General features: G+C 46.9%; 1 protein-coding gene across 13 annotated transcripts in view; it reads right to left on the reverse strand.

Moving 5' to 3' along the window:
- pcdh15b (protocadherin-related 15b) overlaps window positions 1-13,449 on the reverse strand; it is a 1,980,039-nt gene that overhangs the window by 977,645 nt on the left and 988,945 nt on the right. The gene's annotated exons all lie outside the window — the stretch shown is intronic.

Raw genomic sequence — 13,449 nt, forward strand, 5'->3', positions numbered from 1 at the left:
CGCAGGATCAAGAGTCAGGGGTAATACATTGCAGACTTACCTTTTGGCACACACATCCTCCAACTGAAATTCCCTGCTGAGACTGTGGGATTGTTGAATTTATCTGAATGTTTTCTAAACATATGCAAATCGTTGGTAAAAACAGTTAATTACTACTATTACAGAAACCAGCCTGGAACTGTCTCTGTGCCAGGAAATATAGGTCAAAACAAAATGTTTCAGTTTTACAGATTTTATTGGAAGGATTATTACTCACAGACAATGCACACAACAATGTGATGCAGATCGGAGGCCTGACATTATAGTTCCTTTATTCTCAGAAGGACTTGTTTAACTGTGGTCATGCTTTTAAAACTCAGAGAAAAGGCCATTGCAACTGTTCCATGACCTTCATACTTGCCGTTCTAACTTATCAACATTCCAGAAGGTGGGTTTCATGAATAAAGCTATCTTTTCTTCAAAATATTTTTATTCAACATTCTGAATATTGTCCATAAAAATGAAACCATAACAAACAACCCAGACTGTCCCCCCCACCCACAGACCCCTTAATGAAAAGGTCCCCAACCAATGAATTCCACCCCCCCCCCCTCCCCCCACAACTCTCTCTCCTCCCTCCCCTCTCTAGCAACTAATGGTGACCAGCTCTTTAAAGTACAGTATACTGGTCGGACCCCTCAATTGTCCTCCTCACAGTGTATTTGACCTTCTCGAGATAAAAAAAACTCCAAGAGATCCCCAAGCCATACTGAGTCACTTGGCGGAGAAGCTGACCCCCTCCCCAGCAACACTCGCCTTTGAGCAATCAATGAGGTGAAGGCCAGAACATTAGACCCCCATCTCCGCCTGATGCTCTGGCAAGTCCGACACCCCAAATATGGCGCCGAAGGGACAGGCTTCAGTTCCATTTCCAGAATCGGCGACATGATGCTAAAAAAGGAGACCCAGTACCTCACAAACTTAGGACATGCGCACGTGATTCGCTGGACCCCTCCCACAATGCTCACCCTTATCCTCCGCTCCCACCAACAACCTACTTATCCTAGACCTAGTCAAATGAGCCCTCTGCACTAACCAATTGTATCAACCCTAATCTCACACACAAAGTCATAGCATTCACCCTCCGCAGAGCCTCGCATCACACTCATCCTCCCATTCCCACCCAAACTGCTCCTCCCACTTAGCCTTGACCTTCTCCACCAATACTATGTCCTCCGCCATAATCCTTCCATAAATCCCCGAGGTACTCTCCTCCTCCATCCCTGCAAGAGACAAAACTCTCTCCAGCAACGAGGATGGCAGCACCACAGTGAATGTCGAAAAGACATTTTTCATGAAATTGTGAACTTGTTGTTACCCAAATGCATCCAACTGCGAAAACCCAAATTTCTCCAACAACAACTCCCAGCTCGCAAAACACCCCTCCAAAATCAAATCCCTCATCCTTTCCACGTCTTCTCCTCCCATTCCCTAAACCAGGTGTCCAGCCTCCCCGGCTCAAACATATAGGTTCACGCAAATCGGTGCCAGCTTCGATACCGCACCTAACTTAAAGTGCTGCCAAACTTGTCTCCATATCTTCAGTGTGGAGACCATCACCGAGTTCCATCACCACCCAGGAGAAAATGGAAGCAAGGACCTCAATCCCGACCACTTACATGGCTCGACTCCATCCATACCCAAACAGTCTCAGGATTCGAGTACCAAATAGGCACATTCTTTGCATTCACCACCCAGTAATAATATACCAAACTCGGCAACGCCATGTCCACTGCCAGTCTCTCTGAAGGACCGTCTTCCTAATCCTGGCCACTTTTCCTGCCCAAATAAAAGATGAAACCAATCTCTCCACGCCCGCAAAGAAGGCTTTTGCAGAAAAAAACAGCAAGTACTGCAACAAAAACAGAAGCCGTGGTAAAACATTCATCTTCACTGACTGAATTCTGCCCGCCAAGGACAGAGGGAGACGATCCCACTTCTGCGAGTCGGCCTTGACCCCACTTGTCAAGCTTGTCAAATTCAACTTACAAAGCTGTGTCCCATCCCAAGCTACTTGCATCCCCAAATACTTTGAATGAGAACCCGTTAAATGAAATGCCAACACCCCCAAACACCTGACTCACCCAACCCTTACGAAGCTTAATCTGGTCCCTCACTCACAAGTGGGTCTCCTGCAAAAGCACCACATCAGTTCTCAAATTCTTCAAATTAGATAAAACACTCACATGCTTCACTGGCCACCCAAACCCAGGACATTTCATTTAACCGATCGAATTTTATACCCCCTCCCTTCAAGTCAGCCATTTTCACTGCGAGGTTTTATCCCCGCTATCTCCCTATTCCCGAAACCAGAGCACGCAGCAGATAGGACAAAGAATGACCCCCAGTCACCGTCAGCAATCCACACCTCAGCCATCCACCTCCCCTTTCTCAGAAATATCCCAGCAACTTCCCCTTGAACCAACACCCATCTCCTCCATCCCCTTCCACCATTCACACCTTCTAGGCTCATTGAAACCTACCTAAACAGGTCCAGCAAACAATAGGCCCCCCCTACTTCGCTCCCATTCACTATCCAACCATCGCCTGGTAGTGAGGTACCCCCCCCCCCCCCCCCCCCCCCCCCCCCCCACCAGAGCCCACTTCACATATGTAAACAACAAAAGAAAGAAACCAAAACTCAAACAACCAAACACCAGAGCCGAGATTTGCCACTCCCTCCTACAACTCTAAATGTACCAACACCCCACCCCTTTCCCCCAGCCCTAAACTCCCTCAAAACCCAAAACAACCAAAAAAACAATCACATAAATTTAAATTAACACCAACTCTATACAAAAAATGGGAAGGGGATAAGAGAGAGATAAGAAAAAACACACAGCTTTACAACAACGTCCCCATACAAACCCGTCCCAACCACCAACAAAGTCGCTATCAAACCCCCTCAGTTCAATCCAAGTCCTTGAGCTTTAATAAAAGTCTCCGCTCCCTCCACCATGTTCAAGCAATGGCCTTGGGAATTATGCGTGACTCTCAGCCTCACTGGATACAATGCTGACTTTGCCCTGTTAAAGGCCACATGTCTCCTGGCCAAATCTGCCGCAACATCCTGGTGTATACAAATGCTGCTGCCTTCCCACTGTACCTCCCGATTCTCCTTGGCCCACTTCAGGATCCTCTCCTTTGACCATTAGCTGTGAAAACATACTATCACCGCTTGTAATGGCTCATGTGCCTGGAGCCACCGGTGGGCCCTATCCAGCTCAATGAGGGGACCTGGTCATTCTCCCCCATCAACTTGTAAACATCGACGCAAAAAATTCTGTTGGCCACAGGCCCTGCAAACCCTCTGGCAACCCCACGATCCAGAGGTTCTGCCACCTCAACTTATTCTCCAGATCTTTGACCTTAGCCCTCAGACCCTTGTTCCTGTCCTGCACCCTCCGCAGCTCAGCATCCAGCAAGGCCAGCTCATCACTGTGTCGCAACACCACCCTTCAATACCTCACCATGCTCTGCATTGTCTCAGAGGTTTTTCCCGAGGCCTTGTTTATCAGGACCAGTGCATCCTCCACCTATCTTGTGAGGATCTCTGACACCTTCCAATACCTTTCAAATTCGTCAGCCATTACCTCCGTCAACTTATCCACTGTAATAGGTGCGGCTCCACCCGAAGAGCTTGCCTCCTCCATTTACAATTCCAACGGACTCCGCACTTTGCTCAGCTCCTCAGGAGGATAATTCTCACACTTCCCTTTCTAATATTCTTTCTTGCATTTTTTGACATTCTCTTGTTAAAGGCTCTCAACTGGGATAAATCTGTCCACCAATTACCTCTGGAAACTGGGTGAAAAGGGCCAAAGATCAAGGACTCTAGCAGGAGCTACCATACGTGCAACCTCTTTCTACATGTCAACACCAGAAGTCCTGAATAAAGCTGTGTTTACATGTAAGTATGTTGCTACCAAACAGATATATCTATGAGAACATTAGAACAATTAAACTATCTGGTGTGACAAAAAATGCATTTTTTTCAGACTTGACTGGGGTCATTTGAGCCATCTTGGATATTTCCCCAGATATCACCTGGGATAGTGTGCAGACTCTGGATCTAGTGCTCAGACCAAAATGTTTTCATTCAGGGAACAGAGGTAAGCATAATTTCAGCTGGAAGTAAGTTCTGAGCTTTTGAAGGATTTTGCCTGCTGACTTTCCACCCATTCTCCAGAGCTGTGGTGTGTGGGATTTATGTTCCGCTAAAACCTCTAATGATGTGTCAATCAACAACATAAAAAATTGTGACTTGATAAACAAAATGGGATTGTGAGATAGTGAGGTTATGTAAAATGGAGATGTTCAAATTCTGTGTTGTGACAACAAGCATTTTCAAAAAAAATTTCTTTTGAAAGCTGCTCAGGAGGTAGCGATAAACGTGATGGTTAATGAATCTGTCAGTCAACAGACTTTGGGACAAATAGCATTGCATCAATACATTTGCACTGATCAAATGACAAAGCAAAAAAAAAACACATCTCATTTTACACAAGTTATAGCTTATAATTGTCTATTTTAAACAAAATGTTTTCATTCAGGGAACAGATAAGTAGAGATGATCATAAATGCTGGCTTTGCCAGCTCCGTTCACATCCCACAGGCAAATAAAAAGATAACAGAAAATATATTGTTTCTAAATTTTTAATACACTTCTGTTGAAATTCTAGGAGGTAACAACTTGTGACATATATCTCACATAAAATTTTTAATCAGTCAACAAGAATACAAATACAAAAAATAAACAAATATTTTCATGAACTATAAATAACATTTCATGTCATTATTTAAAATACACATATTTTTTCATCTTCAAAGGAAATTTCAAGTCAAAAGAACAACTTTTTCTTCTAAAATGAAAATTCTACCCTACATTTTATTTCCCTCATGAAAAACCAACACAAAGATCATTCTAAGGGGCTGAAAAGTAACCAAGAACATTGGAACAAAAAGACAATCTATATTCCTATCAGTTAAGTCCATGCAGCACCAATCTTGAGCTCCTTAAGGAATCTCTTTATTGTTCACAGCATTAAGAAATATTCTCTCACCTTAGACTGCTATCTAATAGTATAATACCAATGTATAATATGGCTTTAGAAACATAGAGAATAGAAGCAGGAGGAGGCCATTCGGCCCTTCGAACCTGCTTCGCCATTCATTATGATCATGGCTGATCATTACGTTCACGACCGTGATCCCGCCTTCTTCCCATACCCCTTGATCCCTTTAGCCCCAAGAGCCATGTCTAATTCCTTCTTGAAATTATATAATTAGAATACGCTTAGACTACGTACTGATCGAGGCAGAACAGAGAAAGATTTTCATCTTCACCTTATGGACTCTGCTGAGGTAGATCTCACACACTTTACAAAGGCCTGGCCATTAGAAGACTCCATCTCACAGTAGACTGCAGTGTATTTTTATTGGACCACTGACTCCACATAATGTCCCACCAAAATAAATACTCTGGCAGACCTTCAAGGACCACTTGTGCTCTGTTAATTTGTACCTGGACCATGCAAATAAAGGATAGGATTCTCCAATTGGGAGACTAGGTTCTCTCGCTGCAGTAAAATCGCTCCAGGTCTCTGCTGGAATTAGAGCGAGGCCCAGTATGTGATTCCCTCTCCTTGTACATGCAAATGTAAGCCTGTTGGGGAGCTCACGGGATTATCAGGCCACTATTTTGAGCTGGCGGCCCAATACTGAGGACCCCCTTTTCCCCACAACGCAAATCCTGCCCCCCAAAGAAAAAAGAGTCATATGTGAGGTACAGGCAACTAAATACAGATAAAGCACTTGAGGAATACAAGGAAAGTAGAAAAGAGCTCAAAGCAGGGGGTTAGGAGCGCAAAATGGGGTCACGAAATGTCCCTAGCAGAAAGGATTAAGGAGAATCCCAGGGCATTTTATACGTACACTAGGAACAAGAGGATAGCTAGAGAAAGAGTTGGTCCACTCAAAGGCAAAGGAGGGAAATTATGTGCAGAACCAAAGGAAGTAAGTGAGATCCTTAATAAGTATTTTGCATCGGTATTCACAAAGGAAAGGGACATGTTGATTGGTGGTGTCTCAGAGGGATGTGTAAACACTTTGGAATGGATCATTATTACGAGGGTGGAAGTGTCAGGTATGTTAAAATGCATTAAGGTAGACAAACCCCCAGGGCTATATGGCATCTATTCCAGATTTCTGAGGGAGACAAGAGATGAAATCGCTGAACCCCGAACAGAAATATTTGTGTCCTCGTTGGCCACAGGTGAGATCCCAGAGGATTGGAGGATAGCCAATGTTGTACCGTTATTTAAGAAGGGTTGCAAGGATAATCCAGGTAATTATAGTACAGTGAGCTTGATGTCAGTGATAGTGAAATTGTTGGAAAAGATTCTCAGAGATAGGATCTATGCACATTTGGAAGTGAATGGTCTTATTAGTGACAGAGAGCATGGTTTTGTACGAGGGAGGTCATGTCTCACTAATTTGATTGAATTTTTTGAGGAGGTGACAAAAATGATTGATGAGGGAAGGGCTGTGGATGTTGTCTACATGGCCTTTAGTAAAGCATTTGATAAGGTCCCTCATGGCAGGCTGGTGTAAAAGATTCAATCACATGGGGTTCAGGGGTGAATTAGCTGGATGGATTCAGAACTAGCTTGGCCATAGAAGACAGAGGGTAGCAGTGGAAGGGTGTTTGTACGAATGGAGGTCTGTAACTAGTGGTCTTCCGCAGGAATCAAGGGCGGGATTCTCCACTACCCGGTCGGGCGGGGGGTCCCGGCGTAGGGGAGTGGCGCCAACCACTCCGGCGTCGGGCCTCCCCAAAGGTGCGGAATTCTCCGCACCTTTGGGGGCTAGGCCCGCACCGGAGCGGTTGGCACCACGCCGACTGGCGGCAAAACCGGCGCCCATCGCCGGGGCTGGCCGAAAGGCCTTCGCCGGTTCGCGCATGCGCCGGTGGTGACGTCAGCGGCAGCTGCTGCTGACGTCACCACTGGCGCATTCACGCTGGGGGATTCTCTTCCGCCTCTGCCATGGTGGAGGCAGTGGCGGCGGCGGAAGAAAGAGAGTGCCCCCACGGCACTGGCCCGCCCGCCGATCGGTGGGCCCCAATCGCGGGCCTGGCCACCGTGGGGGCACCCCCCGGGGTCCGATCACCCCGCTCCCCCCAGGACCCCGTGGGCCCGCTCGCGCCGCCGATCCCGCCGCCACCAGAGGTGGTTCAAACCTCGGCGGCGGGAGAGGCCTCCCAGCGGCGGGACTTCGGCCCATCGCGGGCCGGAGAATCGCCGCAGGAGGCTCGCCGATCGGCGTGGGGTGATTCCCGCCCCCGCCAATTCCTGGGTGACGGAGAATTTCTGCCACGGCGGGGGCGGGATTTTCGGCGGTCCCGGGCAGGAGTTGTGGATAGTGACGAAGAATGTCAGAGAATACAACAGGATATAGATATGCTGCAAAATTGGGCAGAGAAATGGCAGATGGAATTTAACTTGTACAAATGCGAGTTGATGCATTTTGGTAGATCCACTTCAGGTGGGAGCTATCAAATAAATGGCAGAACCATCAGGAGCATAGAGATACAGAGAGATCTGGGCGTGCAGGTCCACAGATCCTTAAAAGTGGAGCGCAGGTGGAAATGGTGGTAAAGAAAGCATATAGCATGCTTGCCTTCATAGTACGAGGTATCGAGTATAAAAGCTGGAAAATTATTCTACAGTTATATAGAATGTTGGTTAGGGCACATTTGGAATACTGTGTCCAATTCTGGTATCCACACTACCAGAAGGATGTGGAGGCTTTGGACAGAGTGCAGAAAAGGCTTACCAGGCGGCTGACTGGTATGGAGGGTGTTAGCTATGAGGAGAGATTGAATCAACTGGGATTTTTCTCCCTAGAGATACGGAGGCTGAGGGGCGACCTGACAGAAGTTTATAAAATTATTAGGTGTATAGATAGGGTGAACAGTTGGAGGCTTTTTCCCAGGGCAGAATTGAAAACCACAAGGCGGTACAAGTTCAAGGTGAGAGGGGAGCGGTTCAGTAGAGATGTGCGGGGAAAGTTTTTTACACAGAGGGTGGTGGTGGCCTGGAATGCACTGCCAAGTGAGGTGGTTGAAGCAGATACGTTAGCGACCTTTGAGACTTATATGAATAGGCACATGAACAGACGGTATAGAAGGATACAGGCAGTTGGTCTAGATAGCACACGTGATCAGCGAAGGTTTGGAGGGCCGAAGGGCCTGTTCCTGTGCTGTATTATTCTTTGTTCTTTGATGACGAGTAGGGGCACCTCCCCACCACCACCAAGGGAATAACAGGTCACTCCCCACAGCATGCATTCACGAGGGTGACCTGACCCCCCCCCCCCCACCAAACTCCATCAAGACACCCCACAGACTCCTAACAGAGACGATCATCAGCGACCCCCAATGAGATACCCCCAATCAGAGACACCCCATCAGATCCACCCCCAACAGTCCCCCATTACCCCCACACCCAACAGACACACCAGACAAAGGCCCCCCATAAGACCCCCAACAGAGACCCCCATCAGCGGCCCCCAATCAGAGACCCCCAATCAGAGACCCCCATCAGATCCTCAACACAGACTCCCAACAGTCCTCCATCAGACCCACCGGACAAAGGCTATCCATCATACCACCAACAGAGAACCCAAACAGAGATCCCACATCAAACCCCAACAGAGACCCCAAAAGATGCCCCAACAGAGACCCGCATCAGACCTCCACAGAGACCAGCATCAGACCCCAACAGAAACCTCCCATCAGACACCCAATCAGAGACTCCCCATCAGAGTTACCCTATGAGAGACCCTTCATCAGATAACCCCCATCAGAAACCCCCCCATCAGACACCCCCATCAGACACTCCCCATCAGACCTCCATCATAAACCTCCAACACAAGCCGGCAACTGAGACTCTAACAGATTCCCAACAGACCCCCAACAGAGACACCCCCATCAATCTCCAACAGAGATCCCCAACAGAGAACACCAACAGAGATCCCCCATTAGACCACCAACCGAGACCCCCATCAGTCTCCAACATACCCCCAACAGAGACACCCCCATCAGACACTCCCCATCAGACCTCCATCATAAACCCCCAACACAGGCCGCCAACAGAGACTCTAACAGAGATTCCCATCAGACCCCCAACAGAGACACCCCCATAAATCTCCAACAGAGATCCCCAACAGAGAACACCAACAGAGATCCCCCATTAGACCCCCAACAGGGACCCCCCATCAGTCTCCAACACACCCCCAACAGAGACACCAACAGAGATCCCCCATCAGACACTCAACAGAGATCCGCATAAGACCCCAAAAAGAGACCTCAACAGAGACCCCCCATCAGTCTCCAACAGAGATACCCAACAGAGAACACCAACAGAGATCCCCCAACAGAGATCCCCCCATCAGTCTCCAACAGAGATCCCCAACAGAAACCCCCATCAGACCCATAACATAGATCCCCCAGACCCCAAATAGAGATCCCCAACAGAGATCCCCATCAGACCCCAAATAGAGATCAACAACAGAGATTCCCATCAGACCCGCAACAGGAACCATCAGACACCCACCCATCAGAGACTCCCATCAGACTCCCAACAGAGACTCTGTCAGATCATTAACAGAGATCCCCAACGGAGACCTCAACAGAGATCGCCATTTGATCTCAAAAGAGAGGTCTCATCAGATCCCTCCATCAGATTAGAGATCCCTGCCTGAGATCTGAAGAGCAGCCCAAGCAGTGAATTGAAAAATCACTGCGTTTTCAGTTACCCTTTCCTAACATCTGCTGCCTCAGAGAGAAGTGTTCAAAGTACCAGCTGTTACAAGTGTCAGAGGCTTCCTGGAAAGCCCAATACACTTCAAAGGGCTTGAAATCCCTTGGCAGCCTTTGAAATGCAGATCTTCCATTAAATTTCTAACAGCAATACATTGTATTAGCCAATGATTGAGTTTTATCACACCAGTTTAATGGATTGTTCATTGATCTTCCCCTTCGCGCTTGAATTCATCTCCATTACCCTGCTTTGATGCCAACCACAATGTTTATAAACACTTCTACTATGATTGACAGCCCCTCACAACATCAAAGACAGCTAAGTATTTTGACTTCCACTTGCACACAGCAGGAAGGTTGGGGGGGGGGGGGGGGGTCTCTGTTGGGATCTCGAATGGGGGTGTCTGATGGGGGGCTGTGAGCATCAGGATTTTCATTGTGGGGGACCTGATGGACTTTGAGGGGCACCTACGATACACACTTACTCCCTTGACCTACTGCGGTGTCCACTGTGCCAGGAACATGCTTGGAAATACCTGCACCAATCCATGCCCGCTGACAATCCTGGAGCATCATGGCGGCATGGAGAGTCAGGTTTCCAGCCTATTAATTGGATGCAAATACTGCAAATGACACATTTGCATCCTCCCACCGGCTTGGGGCGTGTAGCTTCCTGCTGCCATTGGCGGTGGGCCAAAGCATAGGAACGGGATTGGTGGCCGTTTTAGATGGGTAGGTGATGGACAGGCTACCCATTGGATTTATTATGGCCTCATCCAGCTCCCACTGCCAGCACTAACCACCACCAATCACCCCCACCACTCCTGCCTCAAGCCTAAGTATCTAGTGCAGATAGCTAACCTCTTGACAATATTTCCTTGGAATTCACATATGGGGCAGAGGGAGCACCTTCTATTGCATGTCGATCAACCCTAAACCATTAAAGGAACAATGGGAGCACGTATACTGTACGTCAAAAAAATAACATGCTGTATCTGGAGCCCTCAGCACTTAGCACAATCCCAAAAATAGCATTTAAACTGAAGCAGGCATTCAATAAGACCCCAAGTATCAAATTAAATCAATATCTGGTCACTTCTTTCCAATCAATAGCTTTTAAGTCCACTGTTGAACTATGCAGAGTTATAGTCTAAGAGGGATACCCACCACTGTATATCATTGTTTAATTGCATGATAATAATTGATGAGTGAAGGAATGGACCCCTATGTAATCCACTAAAACCTCAACAATCACCTGGAAAATGCAGCACTGTAGTTCTGCCAAAGTCTCAAAAAATGAAAATTCCAAGATAATATTCCATCTATGATAAAGACATCAACAGAGATGAATGCCAATAAACAAGTTTAATTACCTTTTATGTGAGAGAAGTTCAATGAGTCACAAATCTTAGGACTTGAGTGCACACTTATATAAAATCCAAGATTCAACTACATGCTCACATCTTAAGCAAAATGACAAATGAGGTATGTTGCAAAACTTTGTTCAGCTATTATTTTCGCTGTGGCTTCAGATGGAAACCACAGCCCACATATTTCAAACAAAGACAAGTAAATAAAAATATACATGAACAAATGGCATCACACAGTAAAATTAATATTAAAGTAAACTGAGGGTGGGGGAACAAAATGTGAGGGGAGAGGAGAATGTGAGAGAGAAATACAAATACTGTTTTCTGAATCTCTATGATACCATGCTTACAGGCGGCAAGTTGTTTTGTTCATGGGGCGTGGCATTGCTGGTTGGGCCAGCATTTTTGCATATCTCTAATTATCCTTGAACTAAGTGGATCGTTTCAGAGCACCAAGAGTCAACCACATCTGGAGTGACATGTAGGTCAGACCAGGTAAAGATGGCAAATTTCCTTCCCCAAAGCCATTCGTGAACCAGGTGGGTTTTTACAACATCAACAATTATTTCATCGTCATCATTTTTCATCCGGATTTTTATTGAATTCAAATTTCATCATCTGTCATGGGATTCGAACCTAGGCCTCCAGATCATTATACCTGGTCACTGGATTACTAGTCCAGTGACAACATCACTACACCACTGCCTATCCCAGAGAACCTCTCTGAAATTCATGCCTCGCTACAGACAAACGAGGGGTAGACCCTAAACACACCAAGATACACAAAGGAGAAACAATTCCTATCGCGAAGTAACAGGAACCCAAATGAAACCCAACAGAATGTTTTGAAAATTGAACTCTTGTTGTACAAATAGAAATGCTGTCCAACTTAGAGCCCAGTTACTGCTACGGTGATAAGGAGGGCCCCAAGGTTGGCCGTTCAAACCAATGTCATTGCATGATACTTTACGTGTGAAATCCAGTTTTTTTTCTTTCTTCTTGTTTACTCTATAACTGTTAGTTGAAATACCAATTAAAATATTTTCACAAAAAAGGAGTTCTGATTTGAAGAGTCAGAGTGGCCAGCCAGTCAACATCAAACATGAGAAGAGAGCCAAAATGTGCTCTACAGTGACAATGTTACCACTCGCCATCCCCAACAGTCACCCTGCAAGCCCGTGAGCAAAGATGAGAAATCCCAAAAATAAATGGCTAGATTCTCCAATTCTGAGGCCAAGTGCGGAGGATCCGTGGCGTTTTATGTGGAAAAAATTGCCGGCGCACCCTCACCTGTGCCTCGACCGGTGAGGGGCTCTAAGCCATGTCACGTAAAGTGCCTGGCCTGCACAAAATAAACGGCCTTAGAACTGTTAGGTCCATGGCCACGCATGCACACAGCGATGACCTGCAGCGGTCATGCCGTACAACATGGTGCCAGACGTGCGCGGACCCTACCTGCCAGATAGTGCCCCCCGGACACTCCCTTGCCACCCCCTGGCCAGCCCTCACCAGTCCTCCCGGCCAGCAGCACGGCTCCTACCCGACCTTGGTGGCGCTGGACACAGTCTGCAGCTGCAACGCCAGATTCCCGCACGGCTGGGTTCACACATCTGCTGCGCCGTCGTAAACCTGTCGCATCAAGGGAGGGCCTACAGATTATGTCCTGAGGCCGTCCCAATGGCGTGCGCTGCACGCTGCGTCGATGCCGTTTTGGAGGGGGCGGAATATGTGAAACCTGCGTCAAACAGGCGCCTCCCCCGATTATATCATAAAAACTGATGGGGGCATGGATTGCTGATTACGAAATTGGTGTTGGGAAATGGAGAATCTTGCCTAAAGTATGCAATGAATTCTGGTGATTGTTGCAGGTCTAGTTTATTTGCTTATTCTTATCACCAGACACAACAGATGCTTGTATCGACTGTACAACTTTGCTCACCTCAGCACAACAGCCACCTCACAAGCATTGGGTCAGAAGTGGGAACCCATGGCTCAGGGAGCCCTCAAAAAAATCACTGAGGAAACTACTGAGGTCAGCAGAAACCTGGGCTAACCTCTCTAACTTCAGTGCAAGAGAAGAAACAACTCCCATTGGATTTCACGGATGAAATCTTCTAAGGGTCAACTCACCATAGCTAGTTTTCCTTTAACTGTTAAATGATGTATAATTTAAATGCAGCTGAAAAATAAAAAAGAAGTAGAATGCAAGATCCAGAA

This window comes from Scyliorhinus canicula, chromosome 16 (assembly GCF_902713615.1).
Source record: "Scyliorhinus canicula chromosome 16, sScyCan1.1, whole genome shotgun sequence".
In the NCBI taxonomy this organism is placed as follows: Eukaryota; Metazoa; Chordata; class Chondrichthyes; order Carcharhiniformes; family Scyliorhinidae; genus Scyliorhinus; species Scyliorhinus canicula.